The sequence below is a fragment of the Psittacula echo genome, assembly GCF_963264785.1.
Source record: "Psittacula echo genome assembly, chromosome: 2".
Classification (NCBI taxonomy): Eukaryota; Metazoa; Chordata; class Aves; order Psittaciformes; family Psittacidae; genus Psittacula; species Psittacula echo.
The window spans coordinates 122,716,138-122,728,413 of record NC_137737.1 but is presented as its reverse complement, the minus strand read 5'-3'; positions in this window follow the sequence as shown (position 1 = coordinate 122,728,413).

Below are 12,276 nucleotides of genomic sequence, written 5' to 3'. Positions count from 1 at the left end.
TTGTAACAGTTGAACTGTCCTACACAAAGTCCTTCACCCCCTTTCCTGCCTGAGATTTGCTTCTCTGCGGAGAGCTCTCAGTCACCCTGTTGATAAGGCATCTGAGGTGGAAAGACCACCCTTCCCTTCTCTTTAAAAAGCAGTCATGCTTCATAGGAAATATGTATATATTCTCTTTCTATGAAGTAGATGGTAAGAAAGAAGAAACATTTGGCCTAATGGCCAAAGATGGTCTAGATATGGCAGAGCACAGCAAGTAGATTCAAAGAGCCCTTGTGAGATTGAGACCTGCAACAAGATAAGCGGATGAATGTACTGTTCATGGTTTCTAATCCAACTTAAATGTCAGATAAGTACCACACTGCACAGTCTGGTCAAGGCAGAAGCACTGGTTAGGCATGCTTTGAAGCAACATCAGATGCCTCAGGAACTTTGATAGCAAAGACTGAAGAACCTGTACAATCTCATTGCCTGTAAGACCAGATGGGAGCTGAACATAGGCTACAGGGAGCTTTACACAGGTTTCAGGGAGCTTTACACCCAGGTCCCTAATTTCTATGTAAACGTAAGCACATTTAGCATGCCAAAGTTCCCTCTTCCGTCTGGTGAGAGATGCAGACACACCTGGGATGCAGACCTTGCAGGGACCACATTCCCCCACCTTTTCTCACATGGAGTCCTACAGAAATGAGGAGGAATGTCCAACAACCACTAGTGAATCACCCAATAAGGACTTCTTCGGGTTCTTTGAGAGAGCCACCAGCTTTAAAAAACAATGAGCAATCCAATGAGCATTGCAAATAAACCATGGTACCAATGGAGTGGACTGTAATGTGGAACATTTGTTTTTCCACTATCAGCTATCAAGGTAAAGGGAAGGAAGTGATTAAATTATGTGTCTGAAGTATTTGCATGGAAACCTATTCAAGCTAGATATAAAAAGCAATTTATTACTTTCAGGAAATACTCTAGCATCAAGCAATGACCCCAGGTTGGTGGCAATGCTTACCCAACAGGATTACTGTTCGGAAAGCTTTATGGTTACCACATAAAGTTTAATCAGTGCATTAAATATAAATTAAAGATTTGCTAATTGTAATGTAATTAGCTTAATTTAATTACAGTGCTCAGTGACTGAGAATTTTATTGTTATTGAGAGATCTTTTCTCATTTGGGGCTTGAAGGTAAGTGGTGCAGTATTGACAGCCATTTCCTCTCTTGATATTCAGCTTCAGGAATGGACTGAAATTTTTACCTGAATCTTGCAATTTATCACAATCAGTATCATCACAAATTACAGAAAGCATCCAGTAACATGATAACTTCTAAATGAAGTGTCTGTAACCAGGGCAGTAGCAGCCTTGGCTGTTAATTTGTCATATTTCATAGCCAGCCTGACACCCTGTCCAATTTGCTTGTAAGCTTTATCACAAAGACAGCTATGTGAGCTGCCTCTGACTATGAGCAGAATGGAGGAGGTGGACAGAAATTCAGCAGGGGCAGCTTGGCTCTTCGGGTTCCCTGCTCTTGCATACAATCCAGCTGCAAAATAAACAGCCCCATGGCTTGATGATGTTTGTTTTCTCCATTAAAACCCCTCTCATCTGCTCTCCCTCCCACTTCCTCATTAAGACAACCAAATTTTTTTCTTTGAGACTCCCTGCTGACCGTAATGCAATGGTCAACATAATTCAGTAGCAGTTATGGGAGTTAAAAGAAGTAAGAGGGATAACAGTACTCAGGGAACATCATAACCTATCTTACACAGGCTCTCAATTTCAATACAAAGCATGTCATCCTCTCAAATGACCTGCATATTTTTCCTTTTGGGCAGAAATTGGGCAGCACTGTAAAAATGGCCATGAATATCCTTTCGGGAAATTGGTCTCTCTTCTCCTGTTATCTTCCAGATGCTCTGAGGCCCTCAATCAATTTGCATTGATTTAAGCAACATCATTCAATACATATTATCAATCTGATCTGAGGGGAATTGTGTGAAGAGTACATCTTCCTGACATGCCAAGCACAACAGGACAAGATGCTACGAAACCCAGAAAATGGTTTCTAAAAGACCAACAGGTGTTAAAAGATGGCAAGAAACTGCATTTTAATTTGCTAACACATTAAAATCAGGTTGGCAAATCTGGAGTGCCGGAGCAAACTTCAGCTTGGTTGGGTTTTGTTAATAGCACTGGATCCAGAAACACTTTTTTAAGTGTCTGGTCAGAGTGCACACAGCACCAACCAGGCACTTAGCGTGATAAGAAAGCTGGGGCTGTCCAGCCTCTAGAAGAGAAGGCTGTGTGGAGACCTCATAGCAGCCTTCCAGTATCTGAATGGGGCCTACAAGGATGCTGGAGAGGGACTCTTCATCAGGGGCTGTAGTGATAAGACAAGGGGTAATGGGTTCAAACTTAAACAGGGGAAGTTCAGGTTAGATATAAGGAAGAAATTCTTTACTGTGAGGGTGGTGAGGCACTGGAATAAGTTGTCCCAAAGAAGTGGTAAATGCTCCGTCCCTGGCGGTGTTCAAGGCCAGGTTGCACAGAGCCTTGGCTCTTTCACGTCTAGTGTGAGGTGTTCCTGCCCATGGCAGAGGGGTTGGAACTAGATAATCTTAAGGTCCTTTCCAACCTTAACTATTCTATGATTCTGTGATTCAATGATATCATTGTAAAAACAACTACCAGCCCTACTACCTTGGGTATTTCTGGCAAAGAAAAGTAAGCCGAGGTAGGTGTTGCACTCCCTTCTACTACCTGCTCCAGAAGATGAGCCTGAATGCCTACCTTTCTCCTGTTGATGGCTGTCCAGCCACTGCTGTTGGGCTGTATACTCCACCAGAACACCTTATAGCTGGGCTCTGCAGTACTCAGCTCTACAGCCCCTAAGTGGTTTTGCAGATCTGTCCTTTATTACATGAGCAACCAAGAGAGCAGCCAGAGGGAAATTAGCAAAGAGCATTCCAGTCTTTACAGCTGAGCCTCCAGAGGGGCTATAAAACCTCAGATGCTGTCGGGGAGTCAAGAGAAAACAGAGCTTGTGGTGCCTGCTGTTAATAAGAGGAATTTGAGAATGAGGACTGTCCGAGCTCACTGAAACTGAAGAATGAGAAGACAGAGAAGAATAAACAAAGGTAGGAACAGGTCAAAAAAAGCCACCACTGTAGAAATGGCAGAAAGAAAGAAGACAAAAATTTAGACAGATTTTCAAGTTCAAAGGAGCTTATTTGAACCAAGTGACCATATGCTGTCTCCTGAGGTTTTGCCTAGCATGTAGAATTCCAGGCCCACTGATTCTGTAGGCAGTCTTCAGCACACAGCTACCACTGTGAGTGAGTCATTTGGTACAGTTCCTGTGGCAAGAATCCCAAACGTGTCAGGCCTGGACTAAAAAGAAAGATGGAGAATGAATACACCTGAAGGCACTTTAATTTTGAGCACATATCACTTCTAATTATAGCCAGCCTTATGCCAGCTTACTACCGTTCAAGCTCTTGTGGGTTCACACATTGAGTGCCAGATTTAATCCATTCAAGGTAAAGCACAAGAGAACCAATTGCGTTTTGCATGCCTTCTACCTGAATGATTTGCTTTGTTGTTCCCAATATGCAGTTTGACTGGAAGATTTGCACCCCTCTGGTTAGTTCTGGTTGGCTTCTCTGCAGCCACGAGGGCATATTTTTCAGCTGAATGAAGCCCAGCTGGCAGGCTCAATTTGCCCCACCAATGAGTCATATCTTTCTTTCCCTAATTTCACCTGCATGAGAGAATTTCAGGTTCCTCTCCTGATTCCTCGACTTCAAAATTGTTCCTGCAAAATAAGGCTCATGCCTGCACCAGCACACGGAGCAGTATCCCCACTTGACTGGAAGACAGCAGCAAAACTCTAAAGAAAGCCACTGTATTGAACATTACTTAAATAGTAAATTTAGTTAAGAAAAGGCTTTCCCAGTCTGATCCTGCATCAGATTTTGATCTTGTACGGTTCCTAGTGCTTCACAAGGACCAGTGCTCAGCACCCCACAAGGACATGTTGTTTTCCAGTGTGGTGTAGGGCTTGGGGAGGAGGGAAGGTTTAATATATTCATGCATCAGTTTTCTTTCCAAGCAGCACCATGAAACACAGAACAGAAAGAAGATTGCCTCTTCACCCCATAAATCCACTTAAGCTTGGATTATGAGCCATATTCACCCAATTTTTGCTGGGAGCTTAAGGCAGTACCATGCTGCTGTTGGTCTGTGGGATGCTGGGAAGCTGAGATGGGATTCAAGAGGCTCCAAGCTTCCGCAAGTGAAATGATCACATTCTTCAATGTGGAGGGCTAGAACAGTGTAGGTCTGTGTGAAGCCGTGCTCTAAGTCTATGTGTGGAAATAGATGAAGCTTATGCAGAGCAGAAGGAAAGGGTTTGTTTTAATAACTCATCTCATGCTAGTAGCCTTCAGAGCATATGTTTTTTTGCAGCTCTGCCACATCGAGTTGACAAAGAAATAAAAGGGAACACTTCCCCCCACACAAATCTCTATTGATCCAAATATGGATCTTGTTTCAAGATAGAGAACAACTAGCACTGATGCTGTCAAACAGAGCCTTCTGGAATTATTTCAGAAGCTCCATTTTCTGCCCTTGTGCCTCTTTCCCTTCCTGATAATAGGAATGGAAGAGAGAAAAGAAAAAGAAAAGAAGAAAAGAAAGGAAAAAGAAGAGGAAAAAGAAAAAAAGAAAAAGAAGAAGAAGAAGAAGAAGAAGAAAAAGAAGAAAAAAGGAGAAGAAAAAAGAAAAAGAAAAAAAGAAAAAAGAAAAAAAAAGAAAGAAAAATAAAAAGAAGAAGCAAAAAGGGAGCCAGCATGGCTGCTGGCAGGCTGCGTGAAACCTCCGCACACTTCACCTGCTCCGAGCACTGTCCTTCCCATACCCATCCCTGAGGAGCTAGCTCAGTTGTGCAAGGTAGCTCCTAATTACCTCTCTCCTGGTTTCTCTCTTTCCCCCCCTGAGGCCAGCCTTTCCAAGAACTAGCTGCACACACACACACCTGGCACTGTGAGATAGGGAACCTCACCATGGATACCGGCCCCCCATTCCCAGTCCAATCCACGCTCCTGGGATTCGAGCAACTATCTTCAGGATGCTGTGAACTCCAGATGTGCCTTACCTAGTGCCTGGAGACTCCGTGTGTGAACACCGCTTATGACTATTATTCTGCACTCACACACACACACAGGCACAGGTTTTGGCTATGCATAGCAAGCTTTGAGAAATGAAATAAAGCAAAATGATAGTCTTAATCTTCCCTTTAATTTGCTACCCCATGCCAGATAAGAGCAGCTGTGCTCACACAGTGTGTCCAACTGGACGTGATAAACAGGCTTGGTGAAAAGAAAAACATATACATGCACAAATACATATGTACATATGTGCTCTAAGGAATTTAAAATATGGTTGTTTTCAGAAGTGGTGGCCTTCAGCTCACACCTTCCTTGATTAATAAACGGGTTGATTAGAAATAAATACGGCCTGCCAGGGTTGGAATTTTGCACAGAATCCTAGAGTAAATATCTGCAAGGGTAGCCTGAAGGGTTAACCTTACCAAAGCACAAATACTGGCTCTCCTCCTGTTACAGTTTAAATGCTGATTGGAAGAAAGAGATCATTCTAGGTCAGTATGTCCTTTACATTGTGAATAGCTTGACAGCATCTAGTAAACTCCCCTGCCTATGGCACCAATAATTTATTATATATTCCTAGGCATTACGTGCTATTTTTTATTTATACATATATGCATAGTTTGTTGGTTTGTTTTTAAAGAGGTGAGGCAGGACCATCTGGGTCAAGAAATATGCTTAAACCTGAGCACGCAGAGAGATCCACTCTCCTAGTCTGAGCCTGTAGCGGAGGTTAACAGCCTGGTTGCTGCTCCCCATGCTCCTGCAGGGATTTTGCACAGTAACTGGGCATTGCAAAGAGCCGGACTGCGGGCCAGCACAGTAGACTTCTTGCACAAGGATCTGATGGGCCCTGGTGCGCAGGGATCCAATGGGTCCTGTGCACCAGGACCAGCACAAATACCCCAATGTAGCCTTTTCACACTGTGGAACAATCCCGGCTCATTTATGAGGGACCTCTGGAACTGAGATAACTGCAAAACTCAAGATTTCAAATTTATTCCCTCAGTGGCTGGGCTGGAGCACTACTCTGCAGCCTGCTACTAAGGAAGCCGTGCCCCGAGAGCAGCACAGCCTGTGCTGCTCCTGCCTTGCACTCGCTGCATTTCACATCGATGAGGTAATTGGGCTGCAGATGAGGTAACCCTGAGCGTTGCCCACGAGCTGGAAGAGGTTACCATATGATCGCTCATGTAAACACACAGTCGGTCCCCCCGGACGGCGGCTGACAGCTGCGCTCTGCCGACGCGCCCTGACGCCAGGGTGGTGGCCAGCAGCAGCCCCAGGGAGCCCCCGGCCCTCCCAAAGCAGCTGGGTACCCACCACACATGTGCCACACACCGTGCACAAACCAGCTTTCAACCTGTCTGATGGGGTCCTATTTTTGTGGCACCCCTGCAGGCAGGTTCACCGTTGGGATGGCTCTGACTCTGCCTGCACCAGGGTTTCTAAATGCATGTGCTTTCTCACACCCAGGAGAGGTGGTTCATCTCTTCCACCAGTGCTGGGAAACAGCTTCCTCCTGCGGTTGGAGGCATTAGACCTGGGGGAAATCCCTCTGTCCGCTGCCCAGGGGTGCAGGGTAAAGGAGGGCAAGGGCACCGGGGGGCAGCAATGTGGGGAGATGCCCGGGCAATCCCCAGCGGTTCAGTTTGCGACCGCTGAGGTTTGGTGTGTGTGCACATTGCACAGGTGCCGTTCCTAGAAAGTCCCCTAATTTGCAAACAGCAAGAAAAGTGACTTTTGTGGTTAGGTAGTGTTGATGACTGCGCCCCTCTCTTGTCTATATATGCATATGCATCACAGGATCTGCAGGCCTCTACTTGCCCAGCAGACAAAAAGCTTAAAAGAACCAAAAGCCCCAGAACCCAAACCCCTCATCTTCAAGGTCTCATATCATTGCCATTTGCAGTACAGCATAGTCTAGGAGCCCTAGCAGCCCTGCTCTGCTAAGTAATCATGCTGCTGATCCCTACCCAGGTGCTAGTCAAAGCAGACCAGTGTGATGAATGTGTGAGAAGGAGGAAGAATTCACAGCAAAAAGAAAGAGTTGGACACAGGCTTGTCAAGTCCCTGAGCCCAGCACTCGTCTGCAGCCTGCTCAGTGCCAGGTTTTCTCAAAGCCTCCTTTTGACCAACAGGGTGGCCGGGATCAAATCGTACCACATCATACCCAGGAGGACCCCGAGGGCTAACATCTCGTTATGTGGGAAAGAAGCTAGGCTGAATGTCTAGAGCTCCATTCCCAGGTTACAAAGCTCAACTTCCGTGGTCCGGCCGGTTTGGAGAAGGTCTAACCAAGTACCTGAAAGAAGCCATTCCCCTCAGCCCTGGAAGTATGAGGATCAAAGTGCTCCTCACAAGAGGGAAAGGCTTCTTTCCATCAGCCTCTGGTGAGTTTATTTGGCCAGAAATAGGAATGACTATGAGCAAGCCCTGGAGGAAGTCATGTCCCAGAGCAGCAGCTCATACAAGAAGCGGGTCAAAATGGATGACTGTTATAATTGGAGTACACGAAGGGACAAAAATCCATTACTGCTGGAGTTGAACTCACCTCACTTCTTGAGGGCTGAGGCCGGGACTCTTCTCCCTACCATTAGCTCCCAAGACTGCCAGAGGGACAGACAGATCACCTGAAGTATGCTCAGAGGAGAAGCAAGAAGCAAGGGGAAAAGTGGGGCCACATCTTGTCCCCCTCCCTCCTTTACCAGCTTAGATTGTTCTCGGGCTCCGCACCAGAAACCTCACAGCAGGGCCCCGGGGAGCCGTGCAGCGGCACGTGTGTTGGACTCCAGACAGCGCAGCTAGAGTTCTAAAAGATGTGGCTAATTTTATAAGCTCTAGTGGTTGCTGTCATGCATAATGAGGTACAGTTAATCATATCCCTGCCTCATGCTGCAGTGGGATCATCTGCGTAGCCTCTTTTGCAAGGAAAAGCAAGGTGCGGTGGTTTTACACTTCTCTCTCTTGGACTAGGTGCCAGTCACCATTTGGTGGAACACCAGTCCTGGCAGAGCAATGCCCTCCCCTCCACCTTGAAGGGGTTTGTGAGCAGCCTGGGGCATGCCTGCCATGACAGACCCCAACCTCTTGTCCACATGCCACCAGCGCTGTTCTGACATACCCTGGGTAGAGGGCAACACATGGCCACATCGATGCAGTCTGGATGGTCTGAGCTCTCCCAGAGCAGTGTGTGAGCAGCTCAGATGGGATTCACCCCTCCAACTCCTGCCTGGGGTGTAGATGTCACCATCCAGGCTTGTCACCCCCTTAATGGTTCAGGGGGACAAGCAGAGCTCCTGTGGGCACAGTCACCTCTGAGACAGCTACAGCCCAGGTCGAATGGCCCTCCAAAGGTGCCATTTCCTCTCTGGAGGCCATGAAAGGTCTCTAAGGACATTAGCTCAGATCTATCCCTTGAAGAAACATGTTTGGTCAGGCCAGTCCTACCATTTGAGCCCACTTGGCAGCCAAATACAAGTGCTGTAATGCAGGCAGGGCATTAATTACAGCAGGAGCTGATGGAGAACCAGCAGGAAAAGAGTTAAGAAAGCCAGGGCTTGTTGCTATCCAGGAACCCAGGCTACCTAACCTCCCAGGATAACCATCAGCCAGCCTTTTCTCAAGCGCTTTTTTGGCAGGCTGTGTTGTCAGAAAACCACCTGTTACTTGGGAGAGATTCAAATGCATAATGAATTAAAAAAGCATATTGTGTGTTACTATCTAACCCCCAGACAGATGTGTTATTTAAGTGTGGTTATGATCTGTGCTGTTAATTTTAAACAACATATGATCAAAGATCATGTCTGGCTTTGTGCTTTGCTTCCTTTCAGGTTCTGGCTTGTGTGTCCTTGCCAGACAGTTGTGGTTTCTGTCATACGGCAGGAAAAGCTTATTTTACATGCTGCCTAAATTTATATTTTATAACACATTAAAACAACCCATCAGAATTAAGTTATCGCATTGTTCATAATGGTGAGTGAATCACAGCTGTGGAGAAGAGGGCACCGCACGAAGAGTTTTTTTTAGGCACACTTACCCCCTTCGCTAAGGACTTTCAGCCATTTTAAAGACAGCAGCAGGCTGAAGCACAGACTGAAATATATAAACCACATCACTGCTCCTTTGGGAAGGCTGGAAAACTGTTGGAAATGGCAATCCTGCCAACCAATCAGTCCGAAAGCACCAGCCAGGCCCTCAGCAGACAGGGAGACACACTTAACAGATCATGAGATTTAGGTATTTTTAAGAAATACAGTTGGGCTTCTTTTTATTTGCTCCCTGGCCTGAGCCTTCAAGCTTTGCTGCTCGGCTAGAATAGCTAGATATCTGCCCTGAAAGAACAGGTAAGCAAATAAACAGACCAAAAGAAGGAAGAGCAACCTCATGTGATCACTTCGCTCTAAGGCTCAGAGGCAACATGTATTTGAAGATGCTGGGTTGAGTTGCAGGAGCTCTGGCACATTCAGAATGGTAAAGAGGCAAGTCTTTGCTTGATGTATGCCTAGCTAACATGCTTCCCAAAAAACCCACACAATTTAAGGCTAGTGTAAAGCATACCCAAAAAGTCACTCTTGCTGTTTCAGTATGCAGAATACACATTTCACCCCTATGGCGCCTGAGGATGCAGACAGAATCTCAGTTCAGACACCTATGAGCCTGTGTGGAAGTGGGAATCATCCTAAGAGAACTGAAAGGGAGAGAACTAATTTAACATTTACAGTCACAAAGCCAGACTCAGCTCTCCTGTGTACCTAGGTAAATGCAATGTTGCTGCCATGTCAAGTGCAGGGGAGAAAGCAGAAAACAGCTTGTACACCTCCAAGATGTGCTGGGGCTTCAGCCCTCCTTTTGCTATCAGCCTTCTGCTGGGCTGCAGGTGGCTGCCAAGCTCTGTCCACCCTGCTGGGGAGGCAATAATCCCCTGACTAAACAAACAAGTTACTCAGCCTCTTTACAGGAACCAGTGATCTCTTCCGCACAGGTGTGCCTGGAGGGCTGCTCTGACTCAGGGCCAAGGGCGCTCTGCCCCTGCTCTACCTACCCCAGTGATTTCGACCCAGACTCTCTTCACAGCCTCTTCAGTCCCTAAGAAACCATCCTCTGCTTTTCGCAGGGTTTCACCTCTGCCCATTCTGGACCCAGAGGAGACTTCCTGCTCCCGCGACACTGATGTGCTCCCAATTCCACACAAGGCAGATCCATCAGCCAGGCTGGCCACTGGCTGCCACCGTCCCTCTGAGAGGCAGCCCAGCCCCAGGCTGCAGCCATCACAGAATAAATAACAGGAAAATGCACGAACTCTCCCCCTCCGGAGCAGTATTGAGACACACTGCATTGGCTTTAGACCAGCCAGCCTCACCGCTGCAGCGCTACTGCTCTCCAGCCATTTGGCAGAGGTACAACCCCTCCTCCCTGCTGGGCTAAAAACACTGCCCTAAAACCTCCCCGTGGAAGAGACCCAGACAGGAGATATCTGTGATGTATCTGTGAAGGCTCTCCCCATCTCTGGGAGCCAGGCTGAAATGCCGTGAGAAGGCTTGGAGGTGAAGCAGCGCGCACAGGTTAAAGAGATCGCGCTGTGCTGCTTTAATGTAAAATACTGCTGCTTCTGTTAGAGGACCTGAAAACACCCTTGCCCACACAGGCAATGCTGAAGGGGAGAGATGAGGGGTAAGAGGGGGTTGTTTGAGAGAAGAGACTAGAGCTGAGGAGATTTTAAAGAGCACAAACTCATTACATATGGCTGAGTGCCGGCAACGCTGGGAGAAATTCAATGGACTATGGTGCACCAAAGGTCAGAATATAATTGTCCCTTCTGGCCTTTAAAACCTGTGAATGTATAGAGGAACCTTGAAATGACCAGATTCCTCAGGAATTTGATTCCTGGCGTTTATTTATTTATTTTCTTACCAGCTGCCAGACACAGCATGCTCCTAGACAAATAAGGAGGTGGGAGCTATGGTGGTGAGTGTATCAGCAGTGCTAATCTCTCACAGGGCTTCCTGGTAGAGTGTCTGTCTCCCTCAGAGGAGACAAGGTTAAGGGATATAAGACAGTTTCATCTTAAAAATGCTAAGAAACACAGGGCTGGTTTAGAAGTGAATGGATACCAGGGAGAATGAGGGAGAACTGAGTAACTTAGTGTACAAGTATTTTCCTACAAGATTTTTTTTGAGCAGCGCTTTCCCAACCCCCATATTAAATAGCTCTCTGTTGTACTTGCAAAGGGCCAAAGATCTAAAGATAGCTTCACTAATTGCTGCTTCTCTTTGTCCCTTAGCTCTAGAGATTCCCATCTTCCATATTATTACTTCGTCATTTTAATTGTGCAAGAAGCTTCTATGTATCACAGCATTAATTATAATAATAATGCAAAATATAAACAGTTATTAGTATCTAGGTGGCATCGTTTTTAGAGCAGGTACTTTGCAAAAGCAACACTTCTGTCTCCACACGCTTGTGATGGGTGGCCTCATTCTGCAAACTGGGGACCGTCCTGTGATTCGCGCTCACACCAAGGTGCCGTACCCAGCAAGTGTGCTGCTGTCTCCTGAGACGTGCACTAAAGAAAGTAGACAAAAGTTAAGCAACAGGGCTCTTCCGGCCCTGGAACAGCCTGGAAAGAGAAAGTCTGGAAAGTTTAAAGTGACTTATGGCCACTGTTGCCTTCTCCACACCTCTGGAGGTACAGGATGTGACCTAATCTATAACGGATAGCCACATTGGGGAAGCAACTTGGAAACAGCTGACCCTTCCATCCTAGGCAGAGACATTCAAGCGGACCGAATTACCAGTGTCATTCGTTTGCACCTTTCAACTTAATGATATCTTACAGGGAAGGAAAATTCAAATTAAAAATTGAAGCTATTAATATATCTTTGGAAATGATAAGGGGGAAAGATTAAGACCAATAGCAGGCCACTAATCTTGGCACACTCCTGACTTGTACCCTTTAAATCATTCTAATACCTTGTTCAAATTCAAACATAAATAGGATTTTTTTTATGAGCGTGTTAGCGCTCCCACTGCATCAAAAGCCATATTAGATTTTATGATTCCTAGAGCTGAGAATACTCACTCCCAAAATAGCAGGCCTCCTCAGCAGATGA